The 25,079-nt window shown below is 38.3% G+C and overlaps 1 protein-coding gene across 4 annotated transcripts in view; it reads right to left on the minus strand.

Moving 5' to 3' along the window:
• Positions 1–25,079, minus strand: part of FSIP1 (fibrous sheath interacting protein 1) — a 222,511-nt gene that overhangs the window by 109,478 nt on the left and 87,954 nt on the right. The gene's annotated exons all lie outside the window — the stretch shown is intronic.

Raw genomic sequence — 25,079 nt, forward strand, 5'->3', positions numbered from 1 at the left:
TGTGAACAAATATAGCATTTTCTTTGCTCCTCTCTCATGGCGCTTGTTTTATTTTGCCTTACCATTTTTGTTTATTAGTTCTATCTTCTACCACTTGATCAAAAGCTTGATTTTATACCCTATCTTTCAAAGAAAGTCTTATACATATTAAACACACAAAAATTTGTTTGCATTCAATTAAATCTGGATTTTTTTCTATTTGACAGAACAATTAAAATTAATCTTGCAAAATTATTGACCATCATGGTTTTTAAAATCTGGTCATGAATTATGACCCTCAAAATAATAATTAGCCCGTTGCTTTTCACTTGGAGATCCAGAGAAAACTATTACAACTGTCTGAAGGGTTACCCTGTGGCTTCCTGAGCAGGGAAGAAAGACGGCCTACGAGTGCACACACGAAGCACTCATTTAACTGTGTAGTCCACTGCCCCCCCCCATAAATTTAACAGCAGAATCCAGCAACACAAAGTTTCTTAAGCTCCTGCAGAGAATGAATAATTTCCTAAACCAAAAATTAAAACACAGGATTTTTGTGCCATTTACAGGTAAGCTCCCATTTAAAATGCATCTTTAAGTGGCAAGAAGTCTTAGAATAACCGGGGCTGTCACTGAAAATTAAAGCTGTGTATTATAACATGTACATCTGCATTTGATTCCAATATGAGCTTAGTTTTTTTCTAGAATCATCTCAGAGACAAGATAATGATTTGTTGCTGATCAGTATACATACAGAAAACAGTAGAGAAAGATTTTTGGCTTCTATTAAAGTATACAAAATTTAAATACTTTATCATTTTTTGACCTATGAAAAGAGCAATTACTCTGGTTCAAACTAATATTGTTTAAACTCTAGTATTTGATATTGTTTTTAAATTATATTCTATAACTTTTTGAGATATATATACATACATTACTTAAAGCAGTGAAAAATGTATTGGGTGTTAATACAAGTCACAGACTGGGAGAAAATATTAGCAAAACATACCTGATAAATGGACTTCCATTCAAAATATTCACAGCACCCTTAAAATGTAATAATAAGAAAACAAACAATCTAATCTTAAAATGGGAAAAGATCTGAACAGATATCTCAATAAATAAAATATACAGGTGGCAAATAAGCATATGAAAAGATGCTCAACATCATATATCATTAGGAAATTACAAATTAAAACAAAATACCACTACACACCTATCAGAATGGCTAAAATCCAAAACACCAACACCCAATGTAGGCAAGGATATGGAGCAACAGGAACTCTCATTCCTTGGTGGCGGGAATGTAATGGTACAGCCACTTTGGAAGACAGTTTGGCATTTGCTTACAAAGTTACACATAGGTTACCACAGGAACCAACAATTGCACTCCTAGGTATCTGTCCAAGTAAGCTGAAAATTTATGTCCACACAAAAACCTGCACTCATATGCACCTATCTTTAGTAGCCTTATTCATAATTGCCAAAACTTGGAAGTAACCAAGATGTGCATTAGTAGATGAATGTAGCACATCCATACAATGGAATATTTTTCATCAATAAAAAGAAAGGAGCCGTTAAGATACATAAACACATGAATAAGTCTTATATATATATATTGCTAAGTGAAAGAAGCTAATCTAAAATTCTACATACTGCATTATCCCCTACATACTGGAATAATAATACATTCTGGAAACTATGAAGACAGTAAAAAATAAAACATTCTAGAAAATTATAAAGACAGTAAAAACATCAGTGGTTGTCAGGGATTCGTGTGGAGTGAGAGAGGGATGAATAGGAGGAGCACAGGTGATTTTTAGAGCAATAGAACTATTGCTATAGATACTATATGATAGTATCTATAGCAATAGTCTATGTGATAGTCTATGTGATATATACTATACTATATACTATATACTATATACTATACATTATATACTATAATGGTGAGCATGTGTCATATATTTGTCTAAATCATAGAGTATACAACACAAAGAGTAAATGCTAGTGTAAACCATGGACTTTAGTTAATAATAATGTATCAATATTGGCTCATCAACTGTAAGAAATGTTCCACACAAAAGCAAGATGTTAATAAGAGGGGAAATTGTGGATCGGTGGTTACTAGGGGTTGAGGGAATAGGAGAAGGAATGAATAGGTGGAAGACAGAATATTAGGGAATGAAATTATTCTGTGATACTGTAACGGTAAAAACATGACATTATGCATTTGTTAAAATCTACATAACTGAACAACACAAATGCACCCTACTGTACACTATGGACATGAATTCATAATAATGTATCAATACTGGTTCATTAGTTGTACCAATATTAATGCAAGATGTTAATGATAGGAAACTGGAAGTGGGTATACAAAAACTCTATACTTTATGTGCAATTTTTCTATAAACCTAAAACTGTTCTAAGAAATAAAGTCTATTAAAAATTTTATCAGAGAGTACATTTCTTTATTAAATCAAGTGTGTGTTCCAATTAAAAACTGTTCAATGTAAAAAGTTCAAGTAATAAGAGCTAACACTTTAAAGTTAGAACAGGCAGAGAGAAGTAAGAAAGGCAGACAAAGAGTTGAAAAAATCCATCTACTAGGAAAAAAATAACAGTGATGTAATCTCTCAAATGTAGGTTCTGTGTGATTATATTTCTTTTTCCTTCTTCTGTCCTACAATTCAGAGGCTGAAATGCTATTCCAGAAAAGCTGCATAACAAATTTTCTATGGCTTATTTGAAAATACTGGTGTTCTCACTAGAGGGATGATACAAAGCTTTAGAAAATCTACAGGAAAAAAATGAGAGAGGGGAAGTGTAAGTTCCAGGATTCTGTGCAGAGATCAAGGAAGGTCTAACTCCAAGAATTTCCACTTTCATTAAATGTTCATTTCTGTGAGTTCTAATTGGTTCCATTTCAAATCTTCCTTTGCCAAACTCTCAAAAGCCCCTTTTATTTCTTTAAATATATTTAACAGACTTACTTTACATTCTGAAATAAGACTACTCCAAACTTCAGTCTATGTGGAACTGATTCTATAGTGTGTTTTTTTTTCTATTAACTATTGCTTATAGTGGCTTATTTCCTTATGTGCTGAGGGGGAGGGGTGGGCTTTTATTGTGAATTCATGGTCCTCAAACTTTGTGGAAATTCTTTAAGGTCTAGATTTAAATTGTGTTCTCCAGAGAGATTTCCCTTTCCTTCTACCAGGATCCAGGGGTACTACCAATCTAAAACCACTTTCAACTAAGCATTCAACTTGGGGTTTTTGAGTAGTATGAACTCAAACCCAAAACCCACCTTCATGCAGGCTTGTAGTTAGAAATTCTCATGGGAGACTTTTGTTTTCCATTCCACCCACAACCAAGCAGAAATAAACAGATACAGACAAATACAGACACAGATAAAGATACAGATATACAGATATAAATGTCCACCCCTCCCTCTTCAGAGCGGGTTTTTCCAAGTTCATCCACTGAGGTTTTAACCATTTGGTGTGCAGGCTCTGTGTGAGAGTTCTGATTTGGTCTCCTCATCCTCAGGCTGTTCTGAGCACCCTGCACGTGGTCTGTTAAAACCCAGGCTTTAGGCAACTGCAGATCAACAAATGCCTTGAGCACAAATGCTGCCTCCAAGGGCCACTTACCCCTACTGATTCATGCTATCTTGTAATCCCTGTCCTCTAAAAAATTCCCGTACTTTTCAGCCTGCTTGGCCATACTTTAAAAATTACTTCAAAAATTACATATTATCCATCATATTTAGGTTTGCTCTACTAAGAGAAGTTTCTCTAAACATGTGGTCTGCCATATAGCTAGTAGTAGAATTCAGAGAATTGGCACAGGGGCTGGCTCCAAGGGTATGTTTTCTCCTATTTCTAAGTGCTTTATATAACTCACAGACCCAGGCAGTACTTTTCATTTTGTCTCAGCTCTTTCCAATTTCCTCCCACGCCCATGGAAACACCATTCCAGCCCCAGTCCTGCAACATGAATCTGGTTTTGGTCCCAGCCTCAAAGGAATCACTGTGACCTCCCAACTTCACATCTGCTATGTTTCATGTTTCTAGTGGATTTGCTTCAAATAATAATACATATTGCTTTATTATTATGCTATGTCTTAAAATTTTCTATATGGCTGGAGCCACCGTAAGTATAAATTTAGGTCAATATATGACAGTACATGGCCTTGACCAGAAATCAAGATTAAACTACTGTATTTCTTATACTGTTTTCAGGTAGAATTTCATAGGCAATTTTTTTCACATATCTTATATGCTTTCTCCTAAAATACTAATATAAAAGCTAGGTGTCAGCCTTGACGAGTGTGGCTCAGTTGGTTGCACATCGTCCAACAAAGCGGAAGGTCACTGGTTAGATTCCAGGTCAGGGCACATGCCTGGGTTACAGATTTGGTCCCTAGTCAGGATATGAACAAAAAAGGCAACTGATTGATGGTTCTCTCCCTCTCATTCTCTCTCCCTTCTCCTCTCTCTAATAAAGAAAGAGGAAGGAAGGAAGGAAGGAAGGAAGGAAGGAAGGAAGGAAGGAAGGAAGGAAGGAAGGAAGGAAGGAAGGAAGGGAGGGAGGGAGGGAGGGAGGGAGGGAGGGAGGGAGGGAGGAAGGGAGGGAGGGGAGGGAGGGGAGGGAAGGGAGGGGAGGGAAGGAAGGAAAGGAAAGGAATAGAGGAAGGAAGGAAAGAAAAAGAAAGAAAAGAGAAAGAAAGGAAAGAGAGAGAAAGAGAAAGACAGAAAGAAAGAGGAAGGAAGGAAGGAAGGAAGGAAGGAAGGAAGGAAGGAAGGAAGGAAGGAAGGAAGGAAGGAAGGGGGAGGGAAGGAAGGAAGGAAGGGGGGAGGGAAAGAAAGAGGGAGAGAGAGAGGGAGGGATGGAGGAAAGAATGAAGGAAGAAAGAGGCAGGGGAGAAGGTGGCAGCAAGGTAGGTGGGAGCTGAACCCACTTGTTCATGCACCCAACTGGGACACCTAGCTGATCTTCCCAAGAACAGAGTGAACAGGCAACAGAATTCCAGCTGATAGGAAGTTTGGAAGCCAAAGCTGCAGAGGACGTTTAAAAACAGATGGTAAGGAGATTTTATGAGCTGACGGGAGGTCCCCAGGCCCTGCCCCGGAGAACGGGCTGCTGCTACAGCTTTGGAGAAGAACAGGGTCTGTGATCCTGACCTTGCTGCTCCCTCCCTTCCCACGGGAGCTCGAGTTTGCAGACCCACACCAGAAGAGAACTGTACACGTAAAGTTACTAGGGGAATAAAGGCTCAGTTAGAGACACACAGCTAGCCACACAGCTAGCTGAGTGTCCTGGCTGGGTCTATGATCACTGGCTGGAACAGTACCAGAGAAATGGGGGAGCCGGGGGACACCTGGAGATGGGAGAAGAGAAGGGCCGCAACTGGCCAGGACCCAGATAGTCTCGGGACTGGTGGGAGAGTTGGTCTGTGGGGAAAGCCGGGTGTTTGATAGGAACAGCTTGCCACAAACAAGGGGAATCTGCTCAAAAATAAAAATAAAAAGAGGCTCTCAGCCTCCACAATGGGGCCTCTCACGCTAAGGAGCTGCACCAGCGAAGAGGGAGGACGAGGGGTGCAATTTGCTCCCACTCAGTGCACCTCACGGACTAATCAAAGGGTTGTGCAATGAGGTGGATTAGAGGAGCCAGCCTGGCGCATATATGCAGTGAACAGTGTGAGCCTCACAAAGCTCTCAGGTCATGGGCCTGAAACTGGGCACCTCCATCCCCGTCCCAGACCCAGACCCTGTCGTCCTTGTGGAAACACAGGAAAGAGAACAAAACAAAACAAAACGGAGTTCAGCACCCCCCACCACCCCCAACCCTGCTCTGCAGCATCCAGGAAAACAGCAAAACCTGCTTGGCAGATTTAAAGTCAGCAGCATTTTTTTTTCTTTCCCCTCCAAGTGTAAGACAAAAAGACCTGGAGCTGTGAGAACACCAAAGACAAATTCAGAAAGAAGTCAGAAGGCTCATACCAACACCTGAGACAAATTTCACTTCTCTATCCTTCAGAATTTGCATTTTATTTTTTAAATTTGTTTTATTTCTCTTCTTTCCATTTAGCTTCTTTTGGTTTTCTTTGTTTGATTTCATTGTTTGATTGGTTTTCTTTACTCTCCCCGTTATATTGCATTTCAATTTTTCTTCTTTCACTTCACTCATATCCTAATAACACAGTATTCTTGACCTTTTACTTTTTATTCATTTTATTTAGATTATATACTTCTAATCATATTATTGTCATTCCAAATCCCACACACCACCCTCCCCTGGTCTTAATCCATTTCGTCATCTTTCTGAGCTTTAATTACTGTTATGATTAACATTATACTCTCATACACTATGTCAAATTTCTATCCCTTACTCTCACTATATCTCACCACCTAACCTCAAATAAGTGCTCTGCTTTCTAAAGTCAGCTCATATTCTTTTTCCCTTCTAATAATAGTCTTATCTCTTTTTCACCTTTTATAAAAAGTGGGTATTGGGTGAAATATCACGGTTATTGTCGTACATTCCCAAAGGGCCTTCTATCTGTCCTCTACTTGTTAGTACTCTAAATCCCATATAAAACTCTCCCACTGACTACTCCATTTCACCTTCATCCAGCCCCATACAAGACAAGATGTAAGTACCAGTAAACCCTCTGGAGGGGAGAACACACCAACAAAGGAGCCACCAACAGGTAAAGACCAAATACAGCAAGAGAGCCCATACAAATGGAAGAAAGGTTAACCCTAGATCATCCAGACAAGGAGATCAAAGAGATCACACTACTGTGTCCCACAGAACTCCTACCCAGAAGTTCACCCTATGAATACAGCTGGCAAAGCAGAGCATCGAGAATTGCAGAAACAAACAAAAAGAGCCACCTAAAATTGGGAGACAAAGAAAGAACCCACAATTGAAATGAATGGAAGACCCCCCGCCCCCAGTAAAAGGGCTAAATGAAATGGAGGCAAGCAAACTAAAAGATGTAGAATTCAAAAGAATGGTGATGAGGATGCTCAAGGAAATCACACACAACTACAAGGAATGAGTGGGAACTACAATAGTATGAAAAAGGAAATAGAAACTATAAACAAGAACCAGGAAGAAATTAAGAATACAATTTCTGAAATAAAAAACACACTAGAAGGAATTACACTCAGGCTGGATGAAGCAGAGGACTGAATTAGTGAGCTGGAAGACAAGGTAGAAAGAAACACCCATGTAGAGCAGCTGCATGAAAAAAGACTAAAAAAGTATGAAGATAGCTTAAGGGAACTTCAAGACAACATGAAACACAACAACATTCAAATCATAGGAGTACCACAAGGAGAAGAAAAGGAGCAAGGGATAGAAACTCTGTTTGAAAAAATGATAGAAAACTGCCAAAACTGGAGAGGGGAAAAGCCATGCAAGTTCAAGAAGCACAGAGGGTCTCAATCAAGATGAACCCAAAGAGGCCTACTCCAAGACACATCATAATTAAAATGCCAAGTTTAAAAGACAAAGAGAGAATCTTAAAAGCAACAAGGGAGAAACAAGAAGTAACATACAAGGGAACTCCCATAAGGCTAGAAGCTGATTTCTCAACAGAAACACTACAAGCCAGAAGGCAAAGGCAAGAAATATTCCAAGTAATGAAAAGCAAAGGCCTGCAACCAAGACTACTGTACCCAGCAAGGCTGTCAATTAAAATGGAAGGTGAAAAAAGGAATTTTGCAGACAAACGTAGGCTGAAAGAATACACCTCCATGAATCCAGTACTGCAAGATATGCTAAAGGGACTGCTTTAAGAAGAGGAAGAGAAAGAGCTAGAGAGAGAGGAATACAGGTACAAAGGGAGGGAAATGAGTAAGTACCTTAAATGTAAATGAATTACATGCTCTAATCAAAAGGCATAGGGTAGCTGAATAGATAAGAAATCATGACCCATGCACATGCTACCTAGAGGACACCCACCTCAGAGCAAAAGATCTACACAGACTGAAAGTAAAGGGTTGGAAAAAAATATTCCAAGCAACTTGGTAGGAAAAGAAAAACTGGTGTTGCAATACCTATATCAGAGAAAATTAGACTTCAAAAAAAGGCCATAAAAAAAGACACAGAAGAACACTTCATAATACTCAAAGGAAGAATCCATCAAGAAGACATAAACACTATAAACATATATGCACCCAACATAGAAGCACCCAAATATATAAGGGAAATCTTGGAGGACTTCAAGAAAGATATTGACAGCAACACAATAATAGTAGGGTATTTTAGCACCCCACTGTCAAAAATGGACAGATCTCCCCCAAAAAATGTCAACAAAGATATTGTGGCATTGCGCAATGCCTTAGATCAAATGGATTTAACTGATATATATATATAGAACCTTTCATCCCAAAGTAGCAAAATACACATTCTTTTCAAATGCACATGGAACATTTTCAAAGATAGACAAAATGATAGGATGCAAAATGAGCCTCAACAAATTCAAGAAAATTGAAATCATATCGGAGAACCAAGATGGCAGCGTAGGTAGACACGCTGTGCCTCCTCGCACAACCAGAACTGACAGAAAATCAAACAGCAAGGAAGTCCAACACCAAGGCAATAAAAAATAAACATTCATCCAGACCAGTAGGAGGGGCGGAGACGGGCAGCCGGGGCAGAGAGGACTTGCGTGGCCGTGGGGGGACCGAGACTAGGGGAGTGTGGGACCACCAGGGCAGGCAGTCTGACCATTAGCAGACCCTGCAGCCCCACATTCGCGCAGATAAACCGAGAGGGCCAGACTCAGAGTGGCAGAGAACGGGGCAGGCAGAGCGGTGGGTAGCACCCCGCGGCCCCACATTCTCGCACAGATAAACCGGACAAACGGTGGTGAGCAAAGCAGACCACGCAACCCAAGGCTCCAACACGGGGATAAAGCCTCAAACCTCTGAGTGAAAACGCCCGTGATTGTTGGGGCAGCAGCAGGAGAGACTCCCAGCCTCACGGGAGAGGTCGTTGGAGAGACCCACAGGGGCCTAGAGCATGCACAAGTCCACCCACTCGGGAATCAGCACCAGAGGAGCCCAGTTTGATTGTGGGTAGCGGAGTGAAAGACTGAAATCAGGTGGAGAGGGGAGCAGGCGCCATTGCTCCCTCTCGGCCCCTCCCCCACATACAGCATCACAGCGCAGTGACCAGTGTTACCCCGCCCCTGTGAACACCTAAGGCTCCACCCCTTTATGTAACAGCTGCGCCAAGACAAAAAAAAAAAAATGGCCCAAATGACAGAACACTTCAAAGCTCCAGAAATAATTCAACTAAGCAGCGAACAGATAGCCAACCTATCAGATGCACAGTTCAAAACACTGGTTATCAAGATGCTCACAGAATTGGTTGAATTTGGTCGAAAACTAGATGAAAAATTGAAGCCTATGCCAAGAGAAACAAAGGAAAATGTACAGGGAACCAATAGTGATGGGAAGAAAACTGGGAGTCAAATCAACGGTGTGGACCAGAAGGAAGAAAGAAACATGCAACCAGAAAAGAATGAAGAAACAAGAATTCGGAAAAATGAGGAGAGGCTTAGGAACCTCCAGGACATCTTGAAACGTTCCAACATCCGAATTATAGGGGTGCCAGAAGGAAAAGAGGAAGAACAAAAAATTGAAAACTTATTTGAACAAATAATGAAGGAGAACTTCCCCAGTCTGGCAAAGAAAATAGACTTCCAGGAAGTCCAGGAAGCTCAGAGAGTCCCAAAGAAGCTGGACCCAAAGAGGAACACACCAAGGCACATCATAATTACATTACCTAAGATGAAACAGAAGGAGAGAATCTTAGAAGCAGCAAGAGAAAAGGACACAGTTACCTACAAAGGGGTTCCCATAAGACTGTCAGCTGATCTCTCCAAAGAGACCTTACAGGCAAGAAGGGACTGGCAAGAAGTATTTGAAGTCATGAAAGGCAAGGACCTACATCCAAGATTACTGTATCCAGCAAAGCAATCATTTAGAATGGAAGGGCAGATAAAGTGATAAAGTGCTTCTCAGATAAGGTCAAGTTCAAGGAATTCATCATCACCAAGCCCTCATTATAGGAAATGTTAAAGGGACTTATCTAAGAAAAAGAAGATAAAAAATAGGAACAGTAAAAATGACAGCGAACTCACAGTTATTAACGACCACACCTAAAACCAAAATCAAGAGCAAACTAGGCAAACAACTAGAACAGGAACAGAACCATAGAGATGGAGATCACATGGAGGGTTGTCAGGGGAGTGGGAGGGGGAGAGGGGGGGAAAGGTACAGAGAATAAGTAGCATAGATGATAGGTGGAAAATATACAGGGGGAGGGTAAGAATAATGTAGGAAATGTAGAAGCCAAAGAACTTATAAGTATGACCCATGGACATGAACTATAGGGGGGGAATGTGGGAGGGAGGGGGTGGGCAGGATGGAGTGGAGTGGGGGGAGGGGAATGGGACAACTGTAATAGCATAATCAATAAATACATTTAAAAAAAGAAAATCTGAAAAAAAAAGAAATCATATCAAGCATTTTCTCTGACCACAGGGCCTGAAACTAAAAACCAACCTCAAGGAAAAAACTCAAAAACACTCAAATTCATGGAGATTGAATAGTATGCTATTAAACAATGAATGGGTTAAGAATGAGATCAAGGAAGAAATCAAAAAGTTTCTGGAAACAAATGAAAATTAATATACAACAGTCCAAAACTTATGGGACACAGGAAAGGCAGTCCTGAGAGGGAAGTTCATAGAGATACAGGCCGACCTAAAAAGACAGAAACATTTCAAATAAACAAACTAAACCTACATCTGCAAGAACTGGAAGAACAACAACAAACAAAGACCAGAGTGAGTAGGAGGAAGGAAATAATCAAGATCAGAGGAGAATTAAATAACATAGAGACTAAAAGAACAATTCTGAGAATCAATAAATCCAGGAGCTAGTTCTTTGAAAAGATAAACAAAGTCAACAAGCCTTTAAGCAGACCCATCAAGAAAAAAAGAGAGAGCACCCAAATAAACAATATCAGAAATGAAAGAGGAGAGACTACAACTCATACCACCGAAATACAAAGGACTGTAAGAAATGGCTACAAAGAACTAAATGCCAAGAAATTTGAAAACCTGGGTGAAAAGGGCAAATTTCTAGAAAAATATAACTTTCCAAAACTGAATGAAGAAGTAGAAAGCCTGAACAGACTGATAACAGATAGTGAAATCAAAGCAGTCATCAAAAACCTCCCAGCACACAAGAGCCCTGGACCAGACAGTTTTACAGGAGAATTTTACAAAACATTGAAGGAAGAGGAAACCCCTATCCTTCTCAGACTACTTCAAAAAATCCAAGAAGAGGGAAGATTCCCAGACTCTTTTTATGAAGTGAACATAATTCTAATGCTAAAACCAGGTAAAGATACAACAAAGAAAGAAAACTACAGACCAATATTGCTGATGAACATAGACGCTAAAATCCTAAACAAAATATTGGCAAACCGCATCCAGCAATACATTAAAAAGATCATACTCCATGATCAAGTGGGATTAATCCCAGGGATGCAAGGATGGTACAATATTCGCAAATCAATAAACATAATACATCACATAAACAAAAGCAAAGACAAAAATCACATGATCATATCAACAGATGCAGAAAAAGCATTTGATAAGGTACAGCACCCATTTATGATCAAAACACACAGAAAAATGGGAATAGAGGGAGCATTCCTGAACATATTAAAGGCCATATATGAGAGACCTACAGCCAACATCATACTCAATAGGCAAAAACTAAAAGCTTTCCCCCTAAGACCAGGAACAAGACAAGGATGTCCGCTTTCACCCATCTATTCAACACAGTACTGGAAGTCCTAGACACAGTGATCAAACAAGGAAAAGAAAGAAAAGGCATCCAACCTGGAAAGGTGGAAGTAAAGCTGTCACTGTTTGCAGATGACATCATAGTGTACATAGAATAACCTACAGACTCCACCAAAAAACTACTTGACCTAACAAATGAATTTGGCAAGCCAGCAGGATAGAGTCAATATTCAGAAATCAAAGGCATTTTTACACCAACAACAAAATATCAAAATCAGAAATCAGGGGAAAAAATCCCATTTGCTACAGCAACAAGAAAAATAAAGTACCTAGGAATAAACCTAACCAAGGAAGCAAAAGACCTTTACTCAGCAAACTACACAATTTCTTAAATAAAGAAATTAAGGAAGACATAAATAACTGGAAGCATATACTGTGTTCATGGACTGGAAGAATTAACATCATTAAAATGTCCATACTACCCAAAGCGATTTACAGATTCAACGCAATCCCTATTAAAATACCAATGACATATTTCACAGATATAGAACGAATATTTCAAAAATTTATATGGAACCATAAACGACCCCCAATAGCTGCAGCAATTTTGAAAAAGAAGAACAAAGTAGGAGGGATCACAATATCTGATATCAAACTGTATTACAAGCCCACTGTAATCAAACCAACCTGGTACTGGCATAAGAACAGGCACATAGACCAATGGAACAGAACAGAGAGCCCAGAAATAAACCCAACTCTCTATGATCAATTAATTTTTGACAAAGTGGGCAGAAGCATAACATGGAGTAAAAATAGCCTATCAACAAATGGTTTGGGGAAATCTGAACAGCTACATGAAAAAAAATGAAACTCAATCACCAATTTACACCATACACAAAAAATAAACTCAAGGTGGAGAAAATATTTAAATATAAGTCACGACACCATCAAAGTCCTAGAGGAGAACACAGGCAGGAAAATCTAAATATCCCATGTAGCAATATTTTCACTGATTGTCTCCTAGAGCAAAGGACATAAAAGAATGAATAAACGAATGGGACCTCAACAAAATAAAAAGCTTCTGCATGGCTAAGGAAAACACCAGCAAAATGTAAAGGGAACCAACTGAGTGGGAAAATATATTTGCAAATGATACCTCGTACAAAGGTTTGATCTCCAAAATTTATAAGGAACTCACATGACTCCACTCCAGGAAGATAAACAACCCAATTAAAAAATGGGCAAAAGACCTGAACAAACACTTCTCCAAGGAGGACACAGAGAGGGCTCAGAGACATATGAAAGGATGCTCAGCTTCACTAGCCATCAGAGATGCAAATTAAAACCACAATGAGATACCACTTCACACAGGTGAGAATGGACATCATAAAACAACAAACAACAAATGCAGGCAAGGATATGGAGAAAAAGGAACCCTAGTGCACTGTTGGTGGGAATGCAGACTGGTGCAGCCACTGTGGAAAACAGTATGGAATTTCCTCAGAAAACTAAAAATGGAACTGCCTTTTGAACCAGCAATTCCACTCCTGGGATTATACCCAAAGAACCCTGAAACACCAGTTCAAAAGAACCTATGCACCCCAATGTTCGTAGCAGCACAATTTACAATAGCCAAGTGCTAGAAGCAACTTAAATGTCCATCGGTAAATGATTGGATCAAAAACTGATACATTTACACAACGGAATACTAGGCAGGAAAAAGAAAGAACAAACTCCCACCCTTTAAGACAGCATGGATGAATCTGGAGAGCATTATGCTAACTGAAATAAGCCAGGTAGTGAAAGACAAATACCATATGATCTCACCTACAAGCAGAACCTGATCAAGAAAACAAGCAAGCAAGCAAAATATAAATAGAGACATTGGAATAAAGAAGAGACTGATAGAAACCAGAGGGGAGGCGGGAGGGGGATAATGAAGGAAAGAAGGGGTAGAGTCATCAAGAAACATGTATAAAGGACCCATGGACAAAGCCAAAGGGGGTTACATTGAGGGTGGGGCAAGGGGTAGGGGGTGGGGGAAAATGGAGACAACTGTACTTGAAAAACAATTAAATTTTTTTTTTAAAAAAAGAGACAGCAAAGAATAAAAAATAAAATAATAAATAATTTTGTTAACATAAAAATAAAAGCTAAAGTGTCAGTGAACAATGGTATCATGTTAATCAAACAGGATGTTGAGAACAAGAATTTGATAACCTCTGAGACCAATAAACCAGAGGTGGAGGCCTCTAGTTCCCTATAACATACATGAGCCAAAGAACCAGGGAGGAATCCTGTGATATTGGGACATCACTATGTAAGAGGAATGTAGGTCTAGGAGACATAAGATGAAGGTAAAGAAGGGGGAGGACAACTACATGATCCAGGAGGCTGGTTGCCCAGAACCACAGCTTCAATGTCAGAGAATTGGGAATGGGCCTTCACTCAGTGCTCCTCAAAGCCAGTGCCAGTCCTCAAACAGTTTTCCAGTCTGCTATGAGGTAAGGTGCTATGCCAGAATGTATAACAACCATGTTGCCGAGCAAGCTTTTCTTGATGAAGTAAAGAATGTATAGATTTACATTCTGGTGGAAGTTCCTTACCCCCACCAGTAACATACAGTTCTCTGACCATCTCTGTTGAGATCACTGCTTTAGATAATACTGCTTTGGCCAGAGTAGCCTTAGCTAGTAACCAGAGGTAGATCTAGGATCTGCAAGTTTGTTAAAAACTGGCGATAGCTGGTCAAAAAGTTAATGAAGGGTAAAGACTACATATGAATACTAATAACACTTCCATTGGGGAAAAAATCATTCAAGAATTTAATATACTAAAAATAACCTTAGGTGTTAGAAAACAAATTAATTGGGATGATAACCCCATGTTAACATCCAAGTAATAGGCTTGAGTTCAACCACTAAAACAGTCATAGTTTTTTATTTATGCATTCTAATTTTGTATCAATAAATGCTATATTGGTTAAATGTACTTTATATGTACATATATCATATTATAACTTTTATAATATTTATTTTACTTTATACAGTTATACTTAATTATATCCTCCAATGAGATATTATTTGCTTATTTCTTAAAGCATGTACATTCACTTGTTCCATATAACCACATCCATGACACACGGCCTCAACCAACTTTGAAAACTAATTCAGAAAGCAAAAGGTGAGTTATGTTAGGACCTAACTAGCTTTATTATCTATATGTAGAGCCTCTGCTCAACAATAAAGCTTAAGGGAAAAAACAGGAAATATTATACACCAAAGTTGCCAACAAAATTTTCATCTTCAGCTAACTTTCTTGATATGTTGCATCATTCGGAAATAGCTAATATTATTACATAATATTAGCTAATATTATTGTATACCTGTTATTACAATATCAAGTCTGCATTATCTTAATATATGTGAAGTCATAATCCAGAAGAAATGCTTTTTCAATTTTTTATTATATAGGCAGAATAAAAATATATTTATAACTCCTTTTTTTGAAAATAGATTTGAAATTAAAAATACAAGTATATTAATGTATTTTACAAATAAACTAAAAATTATAGTTGAAACAAAATGATTCAATGAAAAACATCCAGTTATCATCTTATTCCCAAAGCCCTATAGCTGTGTTTTCAACTTATCTTATTCTGTGTTCAAATATTATATGTAGCCAATAACTTTTAAAAGGTTTTGGCCTCTTTATTCATTCCAGAATAATTTCTAAACACCAGCTATGTACCTTAACTGCTACAAGCTGTTTCTCAACCATTAAATGAAGCTATTCAGTTACAAGAAGTTTTGTCAAGATTTCTATATTAAGTGATATACACATATATTAGTGCTTCTGAAAAGTTTATGATCTACTTGTTTCAAAAAGTATTTCTTAGCCTATGTTAATAAGAACAAATTTTTAAGGTTTAATTGTTAATGTACAAATCCCACTCTCAAAATTTCACGACCAAATATTTTGCATCACTATTGTATACACCTGCCACCACCTACAGAATAAAAACAAAGGTTGTGCACTCTATAAAAATACCAAGTTTTTGCATCAATGGTATTTTATCCATCTTCCTAAAAACTATTACAAATGAAAAAAAGATTAAATAATTTCTGAATAATAACACCAAAGAGAGAGTATAACTGCTTTTCCAATTCAGGTCTAAGTTAATATGCAAATACTAAAGCATACTAGTTAGTCTTCCAGTTTAACCACAAACATGTCAGGTTTGTTTGAAGTTCTGTTGAATTTGAAAAGATGTATAAAGAGTTGGTAATAGCTTAAAGTTTTTAGGAAAAAGCCCACATTTATAGGCAGTCTCAAACCTTGGCTGAAAATTAACTGAACTACATGCTGTAATTGAAAAAGTTTGGACTTAATGAAAAGTTCACAGGATGAAGTGTCAAAAGAATTGGGGACTGGCCCAAGTCTTCCACTAATCCATGGAAATGGCCCGTGTGACCTCTAAGGCCCCTTCAGCTCCCACATTCTATAATTCCAATTCTATGGCATGTTTAGTAATTGAAGATAGACCCTCCATCCATTCACCGAGCAGAAGAAACCCTCCAATGTTCTGATTGGGGTCCATGTATTCTCATACTAGGTTAAATGGCAAGAGCATGTCAAAATAAGAATCAGAACAGAAGGACTTATCATCTTTTGTGAACCACATTCTTATCCACAATGCCCAGCAACAAGGCTTAGAGTGCTAAGCATTTTTATGCAATAATGACAATGCAGTTCACCAAACAAGGCCAAGCTCACTGGTTTCCAGGAAACTGAAAAGGGAAAGAATGTAGAAAGAAATAGTAGAGACTTCAAATGATGAAAAAAAATGAATAAAGTTCAAACTGAGAATCAAAAAGAGACACAATAAAGACCTAAAAAAGTATGGGCAATGTATTTAGAATGCCTGGAACCATGGAGAGCTTTCCCTAACAATACTAACAAAACATCTTTGAGAATATTTTATCACTAAAGGAGTCAATGAGATGAAAACAGATTGATGGTTCTTTCTTGGAAAACGCAAGACTAAAATTGAATTCTTTTCATTTATGAAAGCTAGAATTATTATACAACTTGGTTAAAGGCATTTTTTTAAATCTAATCCGAGAAGTTGAAGACATTCTTTAATATTTTTAAAAATTCCCTTAGTCTTATTATCATGATGGAACATTCAATATCTCAGAAAAATTAGACCAAACGTGAATTATTGTTACTATTTAACTTAATGAATAAGTACATCATTAGACTAAAGGGTTAAAATGTACATCAATAAAAATAATTAAGCAATAAAATTGCCTCAATTATGACTCTCCTTTCCTTAGAAATAAAGGCAATTTAACAGAAAGTAGAAGATAATAAGGCTACTAAGACATTTTACTTCCCTTCAGATTGTTACCAGTATATATATCAAATAATTACACTTGATACTTAAAATCTAGAATTTTTTTTTGTTTTATATTACCCATTTTCAACTAAAAGTTACTGATAAATCCATATACTGTTGTCTTTATTATTCTACCATAGTATTAAATGGGTTAGGATTGTATAAATTGCTTTGGCATTCTATTTGAGAGCACTTAAATTGTTTCTTATTTTGTTTGGTTTGGTTTTCCTTGGGTATTATTTCTTTGGAAACACTCCAAAAAGTGTAATTATTTGGGTCAAAAATATGAATAATGGTATAGCTATAACAATTAAGCAATTGCTTTCCATGGGGAAAAATAACCTATTTATTTATTTATTTATTTATTTATTTTAAGAGAGAGCGGGGGGGAGAGAAACATCAATGTGTGGTTGCCTTTCATGCCCCCTACTGGGGACCTGGCCCACAACCCAGGCATGTGCCCTGACTGGGAATTGAACCTATGAGCCTTTGGTTTGCAGGCTGGCGCTCAATCCACTGAGCCACACCAACCAGGACTAAAACAACCAATTTTAAAAGCTACCAATAATGTTCAAATATTGCTGTCCCTGCCTCCACACCACTCTCACTAAAATATAATTATATCACATTTATCATTATTGTTGCTAGTCGGATAAATGTATATAGTGCCTAAAGGTTGTCTGAATAACACATTGTAATCACTGGTAAAGCTGAACATTATTCATTGTGATGACTCATCTTTTTTTCTAATTGCATAAAGGCCACTTTATTGAGAGATAATAGAGTGATCTTTTGTATGCATCAATGCTTTCCATTTCTTTAAACATTAATTTTGCTTACAAATGCAACACATGTACTGTGAAAAGTTGGAATATAGAGGAAAAAAGTGTGAGAAATTTCAAAATCACCCATAATCCAACTTACTTTTCCCTTTAAATAGTGTATTTTATAAAAAGTGAATTTCCTTTTTTCACTTTCCATCTATCTTATCCTCACTAAAAACAATCACCATTAAGCATTTGATAAATATTGTTCCAGAAATTTTCTATGATTTTTTTTAATGGAATCATACTGATCATGGTCTTATGCAACAGGCTCTTTTTCCTTAATACTGTATCACAGGCATCTTTCCAAGACATACAGATCTACTTCATTCTTTTTATAGCAGTGTGGTATTCTAATATGTGGATACATAATAAGTTATAACAGGTCACAGAAGTGCAAAGGGGCCCCTGCTGATATCTGAGGTATACACACTACCGTTGTTTCTTTTTCTTTCATTTTGGTTACAGTCTCATAGGTACCACCAATTATGCCTCCTTGATCTTCCACTGAAATCACTGAGCCTACCCTCACCTCTGCCTCAACCTATGACTCGTTTTCTCCATTTTTGGTGTACTGCCAAGGGCTGTCAGAGAACACCCCACGCCTTGACTGGCTCAATTTCATAGTCAGGTTTCCAGCCTCAGCTGGGCTGTCCTCGTTGTTCACCACTGCTTTTTTTTTCATCTTCACAGAATCTTTTCCAGTCCTTTCCCCCTGCTTCAAGCCCCCATCTCCACTCTGTCTTCTCATTCTGACCATGTGGCTGGATCTCTAATTTACAGAGTAAACAGAGAACATGCAGACTGACCTCCATCACCTTGTCTCCATCTCTACCTCTGCTTTTCTAGGCCCATCCTTCCCTTCTTCCATCCTGAGTCAGAATAGGGGCATCTCGATTTTTCTCCAAGGCTTACCACTGCAATTTCGTCCTCTATACTACTTTCTCCCCATCCTTATCATAGAAACAAGCTTATGTAAATGCCATATTAGCAATGTTAACAATAACAATAGCAATGTTAATAATAAACATTTATATAGCACTTAAAATGTGCCAGACCCTTTTCAAAGCACTTCACATGTGTTAAGTGATTTAAACTGCAAAATAGCCTATGAGGTAAGTATTAATTATAACTATCCCCATTCTACAGATAAAGAAACTGAACCACAGAGAGATCAGGAGACCTGACTGAGGTCACACAGCTAGTAAATACAGAGTTGAGATTCAAACCTAAGCAGTCCAGCTTCAGCATCTGGATCTTAAACTTAACCTTTTTATCCTATTTATAGAAGCTTATATATAGGACTATAATCCAGGGCAGCAGTATTGTATAAAGCAGAGTGGGCTTAGAAGACTGAACGGCAGAGAAGCCATTAGAGCACCTGAAACAATAGAAAACAGCTCCCGGAGCTAGATGGGAAACTCGGGGGTTAGAGGTACGGAGCCCACTGTACGGCAAGTGACTGAGAGGTATTCTGTGGGGTTTGTTTTATGTTGTCTATTCTATGAGCATGCCCATTTCCATTTTCTTCTGCCTCTACCTTCTCAAATTATCTCCATATAAGTAGTCACCCTGACAGAGGAACTCTTCCCCATGAATAAACTAGGCAAAAGGTGAGTGGCTCAGCACAAATCCTCCCCTCTTGTGTGAAAAGGACCTCAAAGCACAGCACCTCCACATACCTGCCATATATAAACTGCCTCCTTGGGCTGGAGAAACCGACCTAAACCATTCCAACATCCTTTCAATACTTAAACCCTCTCTATAGCTATGCAGAAAGTGTCACTCCAGTCTAATTGAAAAACCTTACCCAAGATAGACTGTTTCCACTGAGATAATTCCACCTTCCTTAATATTTGTCTGAAATCTGTCTATTTATAGCCCTCAATCACCATATTTTTTCCTGCACTATAAAAAAATAAAAAGTAATACTTCAAAACTATTAAAGTAATAGGACTTTAAATCTCTTTGAGAAGTGATTATGTGTGATTTTTCTACCATACCATCCCACTTCTTCTTCCCCACAAAATACACACACACTTTTCTTTGCCAGGCTTAATATTGTCAGTCCCATTAGCAATCCTTCATATGACCTGGTGTTAAATCTCATCCTCATCCTTGTCACTCTACTAGGCAAATATGATCCACTGTGCTTACCTCCCCCTTAATGTGCAGCAGAGCAGCTACATTACATTGCTGACTCATACTGAGCAAATCCTAGAGATTTGCTTCTAGCAGCCTGGCTCATCCTGCTACTTATGCAGCTGGTATGAAGGACCTCCCACAGAGCCCCCGCATGCCCACTGAATTTCACACTACATTTGTGAGCCCCAGCTTCACTTCATCATGCCTACTTCCCCAGCCCCTACTCACTAGATTCATTGATGACAACAATACCACCACCACCACCTTCAGACTAAATCAAATCCCACTTCTTCAACCAATATCAATCAAGGTGAATATTCATCCGCAGTCTCAGCCCACCATCTGAAACACAGAATTAAGTCACTTTTTTAGCCTTTATTGGCAAATCATGCCTGGGACTGATGTGACACCAAGAGTACCCCTACCCAGGGCTCCTACAATGCCCCTTAGTGCACTCTTTCCTTCTCTCACCTCTAAGACTGAATATGGATTTGATCCTTTTTTTAAGTATATTTTATTGATTATGCTATTACAGTTGTCCCATTTTTTTATCCCCTTTATCCCCCTCCACCCTGCAAAACCACTTCCTCCAGCATTCCCCCTCTCTAAGTTCATGTCCATGGGCCAAACATATAAGTTCTTTGGCTTCTCCATTTCCTATATTATTCTTAACCTCCCCCTGTCTATTTTGTACCTACCAATTATGCTTCTTATTCCCTGTACCTTTTTCTTCCCCCTCCCCCTCCCTGCTGATAATCCTCCATGTGATCTCCATTTCTGTAATTCTGTTCCTGTTCTAGTTGTTTGCTTAATTTGTTTTTGTTTTTGTTTTTAGGTTCAGTTGTTGATAGCTGTGAGTTTGTTATCATGTTACTGTTCATAGTTTTGACCTTTTTTTTTCCTTAGGTAAGTCCCTTTAACATTTTATATAATAAGGGCTTGGTGATGATGAACTCCTTTAACTTGACCTTATCTGGGAAGCACTTTATCTGCCCTTCCATTCTAAATGACAGCTTTGCTGGAGAGAGTAATCTTGGATGTAGGTCCTTGCTTTTCATCACTTTGAATACTTCTTTCAGCCTCTTCTTCCCTGGGTTGCTTTTGAGAAATCAGCTGATAGCTTTATCCTTTGTAGATAAGTGTCTCCTTTTCTCTTGCTGCTTTTAAGATTCTCTCCTTATTTTAATTTTGGGTAATATAATTATGATGTATCTTGGTGTGTTCCTCCTTGGGTCAACTTCTTTGGGACTTTCTGAGCTTCCTGGACTTGCATGTCTATTTCCTTCACCAGACTGGGGAAGTTTTCCTTCATTATTTGTTCAAATAAGTTTTCAATCTCTTGCTCTTCCTATTCTCCTTCTGGAACCCTTATGATTCAGATGTTGTAATGTTTAAAGTTGTCCCAGAGGTTCCTAGGCCTCTCCTCATTTTTTTGAATTCTTGTTTCTTCATTCTGTTCTGGTTGAATGTTTATTTCTTCCTTTTGTTCCAAATCGTTGATTTGAGTCCTGATTTTCTTCCCTACACTGTTGGTTCCCTATATATTTTCCTCCATTTCATTTTGCATTTCAATTCTTCCTTTATTTTGCAGCCATACTCAATTATTTCTGTGAGCATCCTGATTACTACTGTTTTGAACTCTGCATCTGATAGGTTGGCTATCTCCTTGCTGCTTAGTTCTCTTTCTGGAGTTCTGATGTGCTCTTTCATTTGGGCCATATTTCTTTGTCTCGGTGTACCTGTTACATTGTAAGGGGAGGAGCCTTAGGTATTCGCCAGGGTGGGGCAACCCATTTCACTGTGCTGTGCTGTAGTGCTGTCTGGGGGGAGGGGTCAGAAAGGGAATAATGCCACTTGCTCGGCCTGAGCCCTCACCCTGCTTTCAGTCACTTCCGTCACTTCCCTCACTTCCCACAAGCAGATTGTGCCCTTTCAGATGCTCCCCTGGTGCTGAATCCTGGGTGACTGGGCTTATGTATGTTCTAGGATCCCATGGGCCCCTCCAATGGACTGTCCTGTGAGACTGAGAGTTTCTCCTGCTGCTACAACCCCCACAGGCTTTAGTTTCCCGTGCTGGAACCCTGGGTTGTATGGTCTGTCTCACTCCTCAGTTGTTCCTCCCGGCTTATCTGCACACGACTGTGGGATCACCCCGTCCACCAACCGCTGCCTTGCCATGTGTCTTCTCCAGCCTGGCTTCCTACCAGTCTGGATGAATGTTTCTTCTTTAACTCCTTGGTTGTCAGACTTCCATACAGTTTGATTTTTCTGGCAGTTCTGATTGTTTTTTTATTTTTAAATTGGTTGTTATCCTTCTTCTGGTTGTGCAAGGAAGCAAAGCATATCTACCTACACCTCCATCTTGTCCAAAAGCCTGGATTTGATCCTTAAATCACCAACTCAATGGCCACAGATTAGTTCTTTTACCCAAATTAGTGATTTAAAACAATGTTCTATTGCAATACAGAGAATAGGACAACACTGTAAAATTAGCCATTTCCAGAAGCTATCATTCACAAAACATAATCTCTTGTCTATAGATAGCAGGATACCTTTATATTTATATATTTATATTTATATATAAAAAAGACAATCTCACATTCTCAAAAAAAAGTGTTACTAAACTTCAAAAAGTAACTTTCAAAAGAATATTTAAGCCAATTGATACTAAATATTTAGGAAGTATGCAAACTGAGTTTTAAATACTATAAATAATATCATCTCTCACCAAAAATAAGTATTCCAAGAATCACAGGAATGAGGACAAGGTGCTCTAACCCACCTGACCTCAAAGTAATAAATCAAGTGTCTAGGAGACTCAGTGAGTTCCTCGAGATAACACAGCAGGGTGCTGACAACACTGAAACAAGGACTCAGGTCTCCAGATTCCCAATCCACAAAGCATTTAAAAGCTTGTGAAGTACAATGGGCTTTGCAGAGTTTGAAACAGACACAGTCTCTTCCCTCAAAAGTACACACTGTATAAAATATGATAACTGTGAAACACTAAGCAATTGAAACATAAAGACAGTATAGATCAACCCTCATTTGCCTTTATCGACCAGATACAGTTTCTCAAAGTGTTGACTATAAAATACAAAACTGTGAAATTATCATTTATATGAGTGGTTCCAAACATTTTCCCATGAATATTACTGGTCATAAAAAACTGGTCATTAAATTGTAAAGTACTTGGAACAGTACCTGGCACATAGTAGGCACACAATAATTGTACTTCTTGACTTATGTTTTTCTTTTCCACTTAGTTAACAACCAACTCCTGATATTTATCATGTCTCTTTAAATCTAGCCAACCTTCATAAGGCAGTAGAATAAAATATAAGATTTCCTAAAGAACCCAGATTTTAAGTCAAAAATTAAAAAATGACAGAGACATGATAGAAAAGAAGAGATACATTTTCAAGTCATATGATAAATGATCAGAAATCAGGAAAACTGATTTATAGAGAACGACAGGCTTTGCCCGCCTTGGATTGGCAGGCATGAGGTGAGAAGTACCAACAGTTTTCACAACCAGTCAAACCACAACCATTCTATTTGTCACATCAAGTTTGAAATGCTCCATCACCACCACCACAACTATTGGCCAAAGGCCCCTTTATACTTCCTCACCATTCCTACTTCTACTTCTTCCCCATATATACAGACTCAAGGAGAAAAAAATCCCTCTGAAAATAAAAATAGAGGTCTCCCTGAAATATAATCCCCATTAAATTTCCCTTAAAATTTTTAAACAGGAATTATAAAGAGAAGCACGATGCATTTATCCCCTTTAGATCTGCTGCCTGTCTGATTAGGTAGCCCTAGATATCCTCGAGGCTCCAGGTCAGTGCTGCTGCAAACGGTAAGAACAGTTCAGAAGGGTGTGTTTGTGAGGGGTGAAGAATCTCAGTCAGGATTGGTGCACACTCTTGGAGCTCTGAGGAGATCAGAATTTAACCAAAATCACTTACCTGATGTCTCTCCCATGGAGCAGCACATAAAATTGGATAATGAGAGAAGAGAGTGACGAGGTTACAAGTGGCTAGACAGGAGGTGGCAATGCTGAGAGAAGGGTGACACAAGTCAGGACAAAAAAGATTTTAAGAATCCTAAGGAACTATGGTAAAAATGGCAAGATACGGCAACAAATCAGGCAGGCTGGTTAAAACTTAATGAGGCTTGAAGATCACCCAAGATAATAGGATTTAGTAAGAGGCAAAAAGTAGGTACTGCTGGTAACTATGACAAGACCAGCCCTGGGAGAGAAGATGTAGGTAGATTCACAAGTTCAGCATTGTCATGTTTAATTTTAGGTAAAAGCCAAGTATCCAGTTGGAAACATTTTATGGGTAGCTGGGAAACTCATATTATTATAGACCATTTTTAATAGGTTCAGGAGATTAACCAGCTCACAACTTAGTTGACTTAAGAGCTTTCTCTAACAGCAACAATATGTCTTTAAATGGCAAATATATATATAAAACATGAAATAGGCTCAAGAAGGATTAATAAAATTAATGAGTAATATTTTATGAATTATGAACAAAAAGTGGGGATACTTAAGTGATAAGTTCAATAATAAAGATAATTTATATGGAGAGCAACTACCAAATTTTTCCACAAAAAAAAGTACATTTATGTCACTGTAAGACAGAATATTATGCATATGGGTTGTTATTCTGACTTCAGATAGTATTTCACAAATTTATCATGTCACATTAAGTATAATACTCCTTTAAGTTCTATAAATCATATTATAGCTTTAATTCAAATTCTAACTGGCAAATTTCCATGTCGGTTCTCTTGACAGATTTAACACATAAAAACAGCCATAAAACAGACAAAGGAAACTGGAACCTTTTTAAACACAATCATT

Source organism: Desmodus rotundus, chromosome 7 (assembly GCF_022682495.2).
Source record: "Desmodus rotundus isolate HL8 chromosome 7, HLdesRot8A.1, whole genome shotgun sequence".
NCBI lineage: Eukaryota > Metazoa > Chordata > Mammalia > Chiroptera > Phyllostomidae > Desmodus > Desmodus rotundus.